Raw genomic sequence first — 13042 nt, forward strand, 5'->3', positions numbered from 1 at the left:
TGCACAAAAATAAAACACAGGAGCCCAGGCTGATGAATGCAAAGCAGTGAGTGGAAATAAACGGCGCGTCTGCTTCATCACAAACCTTCTACCGCTGGCTCCATGAACTCTCCCTCATCTGCACCAGCCTCCGCTTCCCTGTGTGTCCACCTGCGTTTGCAGCGTCCCTCCTCTCTTTAGCCTTTTTCTGAGCCCTGCCTTCCCCCAGAGCTCCTTAGCTCTTCCCTAATCTCATCTGATCTGGGAGGAGGCAGAGAGTGAGACGAAGCCAGGCTTTATCCTAACCCACCCTGGATTATTGCAGCATGAGGAACCCAGAGCCGGGGCCACCGAAACCCCCGCTGCCGACCCAGTTCACAAGGTTGTGAGATGGAACAAATGCATTTGTCCATCTCCAAGGGAAATTAATTGGAGCCGTTCGCTGATTTAAATAATGCCTATATCTTCTAAAAGATAATACAATTGAGTGGCAGTGACTTAAACGCCACAAACAACCGAGGATATTGAACATGAACCTAAATAAATCCAATGTCAATTTCAATTGCATCTACCGCAGTTGCCATATTCCCGATGCCTTCCTCGGGATGTTCTGGTTTTCGTTCCATTTAAGTGATTATTTAGGAGCCTACATTCTATTTGTTCTTGGTCATTTGAAGCTAAATTATATGTAATCACAACCCCTGCTGACCCCAACAAATCAGTTCTGAGTACACAGTGGAACAGACAAAGACTCCTTGCATATTTGGGATTTAAAGGTCACTGTTGGGATTTATCCGTTTTACAATCTGGATGATTTGATGGGAAGACACAAATTTTTTAAAAGGGAAGATAAAAAAAAAAATCCTTTTCCCACTACACAAACAGTTTGTGCGGGTCTTGGTTTCAACCTGTGTTTTTGAGGGACGATTCTGTTTAATTTGTGTTATATTTCTGAATCTGAATCAGCTAAATTCTTGTGACGTGTAAACTCACTCTATAGCACCCTGTGGGTCTCATAGGACAGTCCATGAAACAGGTCCTTTCTAGGTTTGTAATAATTACTGACTTTAGAGTTTTAATTTGATCGATGAACACTTGGAGTTTTGGTTTCCAGGATCAGAAAGTTACAAATGGGACTGACGCCACCATGAAATATTATAGCTAGTACGGCTCAGTAAAAGACATTTAACCTTTAGATGGTGAGATCTTTAATCTCCCAGCTGAACCGTTTCTTGTTTGGCATTACGTTTTAACATTTAGTGAAGTCACTTTAATGAAATGCAATGCAATGATTGTGGCTTACGTAAGAAAAAAAAAAAAAAACTGATCTCTATGCTTTATTCTGTAGGAGATTATGCAGTTCCACCTTATTGCCAGAGCTCATTTCATGAATACACCGCTTTGTCTTGTCATAACTGAAATGAAATGTTTTCTAGAAAATCAATTCAACGATTACTCTTGAACCTGGCTGCCAATTTGTCAGAGTGAATTTAATAAAACTGCAGTTGTGCAAGCTGGTCACATTAAAACATTAGCCCTGTCAATATGTACCACAAATGAGTTTTCACATTCACGCTTAGTCAAAAATACGAAAGTTAGAATCGTTACTTTCAAATGTGCTAATCTTTTTTGTCGAACATAACTTTTCCATACTCATATAGAAAAAAGAATGAACTTTATTTTAGTGTGTGAACGTTTATTTTATTTTACTTTTACTTTACTACACCCCAGTCGTAGACAGAGGCCGGGGGCACGTGAGGAGTGCTGGTTGCTGCAGCCTGTTGGCTCATCCCTGTGGGCCCTATTGATTTTCATGTCGGCCAGATAGAGTAACATATTACATCTGCATTGATCAGGACAAGTTGTCTGGGAAGCACATGCACGAGAGATGTCGAGCAGTCTCCACCGTTGCTGCACAGACTGTAGCATGGATTTACTGTCGCACGGAGAGAGAAATACGGCCACAAACATTTGGTAAATTTGTGTTTTCTTGGCATTCAGGATTCAAGGTCCCATTTCTCACAGAAATAACAAGAATATTATTACAGCCAAAAGAAAAGTCACATCTAATCCAATACAATGAGCGGCCCAATTAAAAACCGTGCTTCATACAGCAGTGCCCGACTAATACATACTTATCTAATATGTCTTTTCAGGTTTTTTTATATACTTAAATTCCTCCCGGCACAGATCAAACATCAGTGAATCAACCCTAATTTTCTAAATTATACTTGCGCTGACCTTTTCAACACCTCTCTTTAACTTTAAAATACACCCCCTCCTCCCGATGTATCCTTAACAAGACGTGCTAAGCCCTGGAGCGAACCTCGCAGCCAAAGACCCTCCTCTTTATCTCACCCATGAAATCCAATTCCTGTGGATCTTCGCGAAGCGTGACCGCGCTTTGTGAGGGTATGAAACGCACTTTTCCAAGGTTGGACTGCGCGGGATTGTGTATCCGTTACGGCGCTACGATAGCAGAATCTCTTTTATTGCCGCTTTGGTAAATGGAGCCTAAGGGCTCGGAGCACATGACCACACAACAGAAGGTCTACTTCTAATAGTGCAACTGGACAGAGGGATGTCGCACACAAGCAGTCAGGGTCTGTGAAATGATCTCAAACACAAACTTGACTTCTTTTTACATTTGCTAGCGTGAAATTAATAAAAGGAACAAGGCTGAACTCATTATTGACAGTCCTAACCGCACACTTTTTAAGGGGTTTGACCTCCTCCCATCTGGCCGTTGCTTCAGGATGCCAAAAACAAGGACGCGGCGCGCCAGGGTCTCTTTCATCCCTGTCGCCATAGATAGGCTTAAGTCTCTGGGATAGGTTTGTCTGCACTCTGCATGCCCTTATTCGAACTTATTTTATACACTGTTTTTACTTCTCATTTCTTAATATTATGCACCTTATGCATTTTATTATTTTTATTGTGATTTTATCGTGTTCTATTGATGTTGTCCTTCTCCTCTCCGTCTCTGATCTCTGCTGCAAAATGAATCTCCCTCGATGCATCAATAAATCTGAACCGAGCTGAAACCCTACACAGGCATTCTGCTGGAGTTGTAGCTTAATCTAAGATAAAAACAGGAACACAAAGGGTTAACTGGCCCTTTTCAAAGATAACCACAACCATCTTGTCATCACTGTGGTAAAGCCAGACAGTAAAAAGAGAATCCAATACGTGTCCAACCAAGAAAAAAAGAAAGAAAAAAAAACAGCACGGAAATTCTTGTAAAACCACAAATGGATGCTGCTACACTTATATGAAACGAACAAGTTATAAGGTTTGTAAGTTAATTTTAAATACACCACTAAACCCCACCCCTTACATTCTAGTCTTTCTGCTAATCTAAGATAACCAGTTCATGGTTGTAGACTCACATTGTGAGAATGGTATCAAACTTAGTACTTGATAATCCTCCTTTAAAAATGAATCCCTGTTTTATATCACATTAACAGATTAAGTGAGGATTCCTTAAAAAGCTCCGCGATCTGACCAGCCGCCGACAGTGGAAGATTGTGACGCATGAGTGTACGGACAGTTCTCATGAAAAGTGAAGTGCACAAGTTCACCGAAACTTTCTAGGAATAACTGAAACAAAACCAATTTTAACAAAACACTGGCAAACTAACAGAACTAACAGCATCCCAGTCACTCAGTAACATTTTGTGATCATCATCACAGACACCAGGCAGCTCTGCTTCTGACAACATTTACCGCACGTCTCTAATCAGGTAAGAAAATGAGTATTTAAGTATGACATGGTGACGACATACTGAGTAAAACGCCTCCACGTTGCCAATTTCCTGTCAGATCTGTTGACTAAAGTACTTCCTGTTTCATGATCTGTCTGTCTGGCGCAGAGGGAGCAACCACTGCAACCCACACATGCACCACCACCAACATTTTTTCTCATTTAGATGAGCGGTAATGTTTTACTGCATTTGAACTAACTTACGCAGAGAGCAGAAGTTCCCAAAGGTCACAATGTTGCGTTTCAGCCGCAAATAACCTATAAGTTCTTCAGCCGAGACCAACATTTGTTATAAATAGACAACATGGAGCAATGCAGAGGCAACGTGATAAGATAAAGAGACGTGGAGGTACGAATCCACCTACGGAACAACCCAGTAAAACCACAGCTTATTACCATGGGGATTTTATATTGATTCAGCCAAGATAAAGCATTTTAGATGGTGAGCATTGTTTCCATTTGTTCTAAACTGAAGAACAACCTCTAGGTATGTGTTCAAACCTGTCAGTGTGAACACCGTGTCAGTCCACAAGGACTAGTTAAAGCAACAAGACGCCAGGATTTCTATGGTCACAGTAGCAAATAAACATTTAATTAGTTTAATGGAGGAATGTGTACTTGTTTGCTCACTGCCCTGAATAAAGAAGAAGAAGACTAAAGCAGATGTGTCGCGTTTTCACGTCTGAGAGAAGTGTTGGCGAAGTGCAGTTCGAGTTTTGTGGAACTGATCGCTATGACTTTTTAGCAGAAGTGAACAAAAACAAAATGCTTTCCTCTCGCTGACTGGTGCCGTGGCAACCCTATCTGTAGAGCATTTGTCCAACTGATATGGCACACCTCAGCGTGGCCCAGCTGCACCTATTTGCACGTCGTAGAGTTTAAATCAGGGGTCTTCAATGTTTTTCAGGCCAAGGACCCCCAAACTAATGGAGAGATTAAGTAAGGACCCCCTACCTACTATATGTGTTCTACATTAAGCTCGGCCTAGTGCTATTCATAAATATACATTATTGTTATCATCATTTTGCATTCAATGCTAAGCTATTCAAATAATGTACAGGTTCAAATTCCAAACATGCAGCAGTAAAGTGACCGTGCAACTGCCATAAACATGCATAGCTTTACCTTTAAACACAGATAAATGTAGCAGGGACAGTGAACATAATGGGAGCGAGCTGCACTGTTAGCTTCTCTTCTGTAGCATGTGTCTAGGATTTTACTTGGGGACAGAGTCACCGTGTAATATGCAGCCTCGTGATTGGATCAGCAGCGACAGGGGCGGGGGCCTACTGTGTACAGAAGACTTAGATTGACAGGTCTAGTGCGCGATGTTGAGACAGCTCCTGTATCGCTGAATGAGTGAAGTGCTGACTGAAATATAACCTCAATTTATCATTCAAAAAAAGATATGAAATATGTCTAATCAACCAAAGATTTTGCGACCCCAATACAGCACACCAGCAGACCCCCTAGGGGTCGTGGACCCCCTGTTGAACACCTATGGTTTAAACACGAAAGTTGTATTTTATCGCTCAGCGTCCAGTCTGCACAAGAACATAATGGGTCCCTTCTGACACTGGCATATGCTGACCCCAATAAACCCCAATAATCCCCAATAAAAAGGGGGTCGACTCTGAACGTGTAAAAATTCTAAAAAACCATTCAAACATTGTGAGCACTAATTAATAGCTCCCATTTAATGGCTCCTCGGATAAACAAAGTTGGAGCTGTTGAAGGTTAATCACGACGGGTCTTAACAGCACCAGGTTGTTTTCAGTATAAAGCAGCACAGAGTAATTGGCAATCCTTTCATCGCCTCTCCTCATTAAAGACCATGGGCCCATCTCTAATTGTGTTGACCCCACCATGACCTCTGCTCCGTTCACTCCAACAGTGAATCAATGAGGCTTCAAGCTGTTGCTTCCCAGCATGCACCGCTAGGTAACCTCCTCTCACACACACACACACCCTCCTGCAACTAATAGAATAAAGAAACCAGTGTTATCCGATATGTGCAAGAGTGAACGTCATTTTGTTCTAGTTCATTATTATGAAGCTGATTCTGGCTCTCGGAGCATGGTGAGATTCGTGGCTGTTTGCTGGAACATGAAAGAGTTTCTGTTCCATTACTTTATGCTAACGTGTTGGGAACTGATGACAGAGATTACATTCCTCAAAGTATTCACATCTCTACTTTCCCTGCAGCTTTCTCCTTGCTCTCCCCTGGTTCCCGTTCTGCTCGGTGTCATCCTTCGTCTCTCGAGCACCTTATTTGCATGGCGTCCATCAGCAGGGAGAGGGAAGCTCTTTAGCTCAAGGCGTAATGAGGCGGACCGATAGAGGATGCTTCTCCTCCCTCGGCAGGCCTGGACGTTCTTTGAAGTTCTGATAAATGGAGTTTTTTTATTTTTTTTATAAAAGTTCTTGGGGGAACTTGTCTATGGTAAACAGCCCGGCTCTGTGGTCGATCCGTTCCCCGAGGGATGAGGAGTGAGATCAGGCTTGTTTACTGGCTGAAGTGTTTAACACTTCCCTGTTTATATTACGACCCTCCTCACATGCCCAGTTGTGAAAGAGCGCTCTTTGATGTAAGTAAAGCCAGTCACAAGTTATGTTAAAACATAATGGAGCTGCAGCTACTTGAAAGGAGCGGGAATGAAATTAGCATTTTCTTATGCTAATGACGTTCTGGCACAACGCTTAATTTCTGAATAAGCACACAAATACGTCACAGCAAGCCACAACAGCTGCGAGCGAGTCTCCTTGTAAATCCAATGACAAAACCTGACACCCAGTAAACTGTCTTAAAATGTTCCACTTCACCCTTTCCTGTGGCTGACTGAGACAGGAGCATGTCTTTCATGTCAAGTCAGGAGCGAGGGAGCTAAAGCGATGCCCGTTGTCTGCTGCCGGACATGGCAGGAGCACGCAATGTGATTAATTCATCACCAACAGTCAGACGAGCTAGCCTCTGCGTACAGGCAGCCCGAGTATTGACGCAGGCCTCCGCTGTTTTGCAGGTCACAAAGCTAATGAGTTTTTGCCTGAAATGTAATAATTAAAGTCGCCTCCTTCCAGCAGCAGCAGCAGCAGCAGTGGCAGCAGCCCGGGCCATTTAAAGCCAGGCCAGATTAGACGGCTTAAACTGTCATCTGCCACACCACCACACTCCCCCGGCCTTTTCAGCGAACTAACACGCCGCGAAGCTCCGTTAAGTACGACTCGCCATAAAGTTAAGAAAAGAGTGAAGTCTGTCATACCATGATGACAAGATAATGGAAAAACATGATAATAAATTTGTGAATTTCACACTCAGAAGGCCGTTCAGCTTCAGGGCTGCATTTACTGACACCCTATTCTCCTGCGGGTTATTCACAATCTCCCAGCCTAGTAAAAACTCCAAGACAGCAGTCTGCTCATTTAATTACTGGCCCACTGTGATGTCATTTCATTATTGTGTTGGTTTTATGGCAGTGGGCTAAGATTTTCCTGTCTCAACACAGAGACACTGATGTCATGCCTACAAGAGATTGAAACACAAGCTGCCCCGTAAACTATGGCTGTGCTTCCCATACCCTCTGTTCCTTTATAAAATAAATAAATAAATAAATAAAAAACAGTAATTGTTCTCAAACTTAATGTTCAATCCGGACACAATATATTTTTTGTTGTTTTTTTTTTTTTTTGCCGTCTGCCATTGTCATGTTTCCTTGCAAAGCTGTCGGCTGGTGATCCTGAACTTTAGTGGCAATGTACTGGTTAAGTGCCTGTTTTTAATCTCCTGGGTTTTTCTTTGCTGCGCATTTCAATTTCTCAATTTCTCCTTATTCGTGATTGATAGGACCTAACAACCAGAAAAACTAAGCATCGTCTTTGAACAGCAAACCGTTTTTGGAAAAAATTATGTCCTCACGTGTGGACATGGGGATTATTTCACTCAATATTATAATAAAAAGTCGCCAATGTGTAGCAAAGTATAAAACTGTTCATTTACGTGTCTGAACATGGCTGTGCAAAAGCAGAATTGTAAACAGTTAAGTCCCAATATCTTCAACTGAGAATTAGCAAAGTTATAGCTTGTTACTATTGATAGAATTTGCTACTCGTCATATTAAACTAGAAAAGTTCAGTTATAAAACAACAAGTTTCAACTGTAAAATTTTATGAGGTTTTGAACCTTGTCCACTTTTGTTATGTGACTGGCTGTAGAATGCATCAGCTGAACAAGTATCTAGTTATGAGGATAGACTGATAGGGCAGAATGAGCTGCCACAAACCTCAAACCTAACGTCCCCATATGAGGACGCAGGGTCTCAGGAGGTTAAATGGAATCTTTCAGCTTGTTGTACATCGTGTAGTCTCAGTTGAGTTTTTTTTTTTTTTTTTGTTACAATGAATTGCATTCCACAGCCTCTGGACGGTTTGAATCAGCTCTGTGCGTTGTACACAAATCAACTAGCTAACTGTCTGCAGCGCTGGAAGTTGTGACGCATGGTCAAACGAAAAGAAACGGTCACTTATTGCTGCGCTCACTGAAATGCCTTTGAATGGTTCTGCAACCACTTTGCTTACGCAAAACAAAGAGACAAACATCATTATCAGTGAATATGAGTTTTTGAACAGAAATAAACAAATTGATTTGAATATGCAAAGTGTTTTCCACCTCTAATTTGAATTCACAACAGCTTGGATTTGTGCCTGTGACTGGCACGCAAAACTGACTGGATGTCAAATTACATGGAAACAGCCGAAATAAGTGGGAAAACAGTAAATGAACCTACGGGGGCCGTCACATCATTTACATTAATCTACGCCATCAGTAACAGAAAACTATGAAATACTGTGGGGACACTTTCCAACAAAACTGTCGACTTAATTATTCTTTTCCTTGTGTTTGCTCATGTTTATATGGATAACGTGTCAATCCAGTATTGCTCTCATAAGCTTGTACTTGTAGCTCCAATACTACCACGCCCAATACAACCATGGAAACATAATGTTAGCTCGTCTCAATGAACAGCCGCTGTCAGTTGGAGATAATATCGGACTGAGTGGTGTTAAAAGTGAAAAGCAGTTTGGCTCAGTGTCAGAGAAGGTTGTTTCCATTTAAAAACAACCTGGCCCTCACTTTTCAGGGGAAGGTTTAGTCTTCTCAAACACTCAAGCCAAGTGTGGTGTTGGTATTGGTTCTCAACATCGGAGAGCATCCAGATATATTTGTACTGGGACTAACAAGAAGTGGTGTCGGTGCATACCTATTTGTTTGTTTTCTGTTTCAACATGAAACAGATTCTTTCAGATTTCCACATTTTTCCACCCCCTGCATGGTCTCCTATGCCCCCCCCTCCACCACCACCACGACTTGACAGCAGTTGCTTGAAGCTGATAGATGTGTAGCATAATATCAAAGGAACGTGAATGTAAGGCACTCTACAGTCACACCGTGCAAACGCAACACCGCACGCATTTACGTGATTTCCACTACTCCAGATGAACTCTCAGAGCCACATTACTCCACATTAAGTAAGAAGCATCTGTAGCCTCGGCCCAATCTTTTGATCTGCTAAATTATATTATAATGAATTCTTTAACATTTTTGTTGTTGGCGCCTGCTCTTATTGAAATTCTGTGCTTTCAGCAAAGTAATAACTTCCTTTTAATGTTGTGAAGCGATGGTAAGTAGATCTGAGTTCTCAATCCTGAGGGTCCCCAAGGCAATCTCCTACCCACAACCCCCCACGCCTAACGTCCCGTACTCATACATGAATATTCCAACATTGCCATTGCTCTCTTTTAGAGATTAGTGGGTAAATCGTGGACTACTTTTAAGTTGGTGCGTGTAGGGTAGAGTGTAGGAGAGTTTAGCTGGAGTCATTAAAAATCCTTCCACAGATACTCACATCGTATCCTACACAGGTGCAGCTTACAAGTGGCACTCCACACAGGACAACTATGCAGAAAGTGTGCTACTACATCCATCATGTCCGTGTTTCAGGTGAAGTGCGATTTCCACTTGCCGACGCTATGAAGCTAGTGTACTTTTTAAAATTCAACCTTGTAGAGTCCGACACAAAGGTCAACCCGTGTCTTCTGTTCAAAAGAAGAGTGAGAAGTGGGTGGTCTGAACACAACCCCTAAATGGTAGCATATGAGTTTTAGTGACATCATACTGCAGGAAAACGAGTGCTTAGAACTTGATAAGCTCTGATGGAGATATTAAGTAGGGACCCCCTACCTGCTATATATATATGCTCTATATTAAACTTGGCCTAGTGCATATTATAAATATGCATTATTTTTATCATTCTGCATTCAATATTAAACTATTCAAATAAAACACGGGTTCGTGTAATGTGTGCAGCGGCTCAGGGGTGGGTCCTGCTGTGTACAGGAGGCTCAGACTGACAGATCTAGCGTGGCTCTCTGTGTGAAACGGTGCACTGTTGAGACAGCTCCCGTGTCACTGAATGAGTGAAGTACTGACTGAAAGATAACGTCTTCTGCCTCCTTTTATCCCTTTACTAAAATATGTTGGATTCATGTTAATGTGTATCTAAAGAAATTTAAATTAGTGGGGGGGAAATTAAAAAAATTTAATGAAAAAATATCTAATCAACCAAAGATTTTGCGACCTCCCTGCATTACCCCCACGGACCCCCTGTTGAAAACCCACAGGTGAAAACTACAATATTGTAAAAAACACTTGTAGTAAAACATTGTGAACTGCTGAAGAGAGCGTGTGGAAGTTGCTGGTATTCCCTTGTCCTCAAATCAGCTTGCACTGAGCGTGCCTTCATGTGCTGCCAACATTAATGAAGTGTTGGCACCGTTAAGAATAGTGTCAGGACTCTGTGCAACCCCAACCACTTTCTGGTCTGAACCCAGTCCCAGCAAATCAACACCGAGTTTAATTACGCCAAGCCGTGTTGCCATTGACCCGACGTTACAGTTTGTATTGGCAGAGGCGAGGGAAACATATTTGCCGTGTGCAACAAAAGCACATTTAAACGATGGCAGCAAAGTAGATTGCAAGGATAATATTTGGAAATTGTTTTATTTGATTTCTGTATTTATTGAGCGTAACTCCTGATTCCTCTGCAGCGCATTTAGCATCGCAGGTGTGGGTGTGTGGCCCTGTGGTCAGATAGCAGCCAGTTAAGAGGTTTGGCTGATCTGGAAAGACTGGCCGTATCGCTGGGGTGACCCCGCGAGAAGAGGTCTAGTCAAGAACCTCTCCATAAACCACAGGAAGAAGAAAGAAGAGTAGAAGATATTACTCAGCACAATGCATACATACTGTAGATACACATTATACATGTTTCATATTTAACTCAACGCCTCAATATTGCTTGCTATCACAAGATGAGTGCGCACTGCATTAGTACATTTGTTGTATTTCTGGACTGACTTTTGCATGTCACCGTAGTGTGGGCTTTATCTTTACACTGTATGAACCGCTGCTAGTCTCGGGCTCCTCACTTCTCTACTCAGAGGCGCCTGTGCTGCTTTTCTCACTGGTCGCCATGATGCTTGAAGCGCCATGGCACGACAGTGAAGTCGTCAAACCGACGGGTCGACTAGTTTGTACAACCAGACAAACTCTTTCCTTTGCAGACTAACAGTGAGCAAGATAAGATGAGTCAGTGCAGGAAACGGTCCCACAGAAAACCGCTATCGCTCAGTTTATTATGTAGCTCATCACACGAAACATTACGTTTGCATTACTTTTAGGTTACTTTCACCAAAACAGCTGGAAATGTGGATTTTTCGTTCTCAGTAGATGTTATTGCATTCAGTGTAGCTCATACATCCAGTAGAAGGTGATGCGGAATGGCATAATGACTAAGCTAGGCTCAACGCTAACAGTACAATGTAATGGCGGCACTTGAGGCTCAAAACTGTAAATTTAGGTGTATTCATATTGAAATTAACGTTGCTAGAAGCTACTACCGTCTTTACTACTACAGAGGTCTTTTGGTTTCGAAGTGCACTTAACTGTAATGTTCTGCAGTCATCTTCTCCCCAATCAGCTGTTCTCCTGCACTAACAGGAAGTTAACATTGACTCAGATTTTTTTTCCTCCTCTGCTAACGTCGAGTTTGTATAAAAACACGGAACTTAATTATTTTAATTAATTTCGGGTTTAAAACCCATTGTAACGTGCCTTACTGACATTTGTACCGAGTAAAATATTCCAATTATTACATTACAACAAAAAGTAATTGCATCATTTTTGTAATGCGTTTCTCCCAACACTGAGCATGAACACCGGTTGCTCCAATGTCGTCGTACCACACAAATTACAACATGTTAGGCTGAGAAAAAAATTGACCATTCTTGAGGTTACCGTCTTGCTACTGCCAAGCCCCCAGTTTGATATATTCTTGTACTTATTGAGTAAAAACAAGAGTAGTTAAACATAAATCCGTCAAAAAGAAAGTTGCTTCAGTTTGTCAGGGCTATTCAACTGTGACGCCATCCGCAGAAAAGTACAACAAAGCGAATCACTCCACTTAAACTAACCACGCTGTAAAAACAGCTTTGGTGACCGGTGAATAACAGATTCATTCATTTGGATTATGGAGGAGCATTTTCAAAATATCGAAACATGACAAAGAGCAAACAAAAAAATGCGGGAAAGCTGGTTCAAATTTGGGGGATTAATAGATCAACACAGCTGTCCCTGGAATCACTGGTAGAAGATGAAGGTATCCAACATTACCTAGACGTGTTTGGTATGAACCGCTGGAAGATCTTCAGTCTCTGACGTGGAGTGAAGATGCAGAAGAGATAAAACAGATTCTTTCTCTTAGAGTCTGAAAGACAAGAAATATGGAAGAGTGTCAGCATCTTCACGTTTTACTGGTTATCAAGACAAGTGGTAAAGGAGTTTGATCAAAATTAGCTTTAACTGAACACAATGCTGCTTTTCTTCTCAAATGGGTCAAAGCTCTCATAGACGCGTGTACAAAACTATATTTTTTGCGCGTAATAAAATCAGTGGTGGAAGATGATACTTTTAACAAGATTTAAGTGCAGTAGACAGAACTTAATTAATCGATGCTGCTCCGCAACCACGTCAGGCCAAATGTTGTCCGACTGGAAACAATCCCACAACAAGCGTCTGCAGCGCCGAGCGTCAGCAAAACCTAAATCTTTTCCGCCGTTTATGATACAGCATGATTAAGGCTTAGCCAGTCATCGCCACCGCAGCCAGCACCACATTTCTTATTCAAAGCAAAAGAGAAATGCATTAGTCCGCAGTGGGGAAGCCTGCGCGAGCTTGGGTCCGTTACAGCA

General features: G+C 42.0%; 1 protein-coding gene across 3 annotated transcripts in view; it reads right to left on the bottom strand.

The window, feature by feature from the left end:
• The window catches only part of LOC125005883 (myocyte-specific enhancer factor 2A-like), a 43307-nt gene that overhangs the window by 23747 nt on the left and 6518 nt on the right, over positions 1 to 13042 (bottom strand). For 2 of the 3 annotated variants that reach the window (XM_047581527.1, XM_047581525.1), the window contains exon 2: positions 12465 to 12558. The gene's annotated coding sequence lies outside the window, so the exon portion shown is untranslated. Of the gene's footprint in view, positions 1 to 85; positions 230 to 12464; positions 12559 to 13042 lie in introns of those variants that run through there. The other variant, XM_047581526.1, reaches the window with a different exon arrangement.

Source organism: Mugil cephalus, chromosome 3 (assembly GCF_022458985.1).
Source record: "Mugil cephalus isolate CIBA_MC_2020 chromosome 3, CIBA_Mcephalus_1.1, whole genome shotgun sequence".
In the NCBI taxonomy this organism is placed as follows: Eukaryota; Metazoa; Chordata; class Actinopteri; order Mugiliformes; family Mugilidae; genus Mugil; species Mugil cephalus.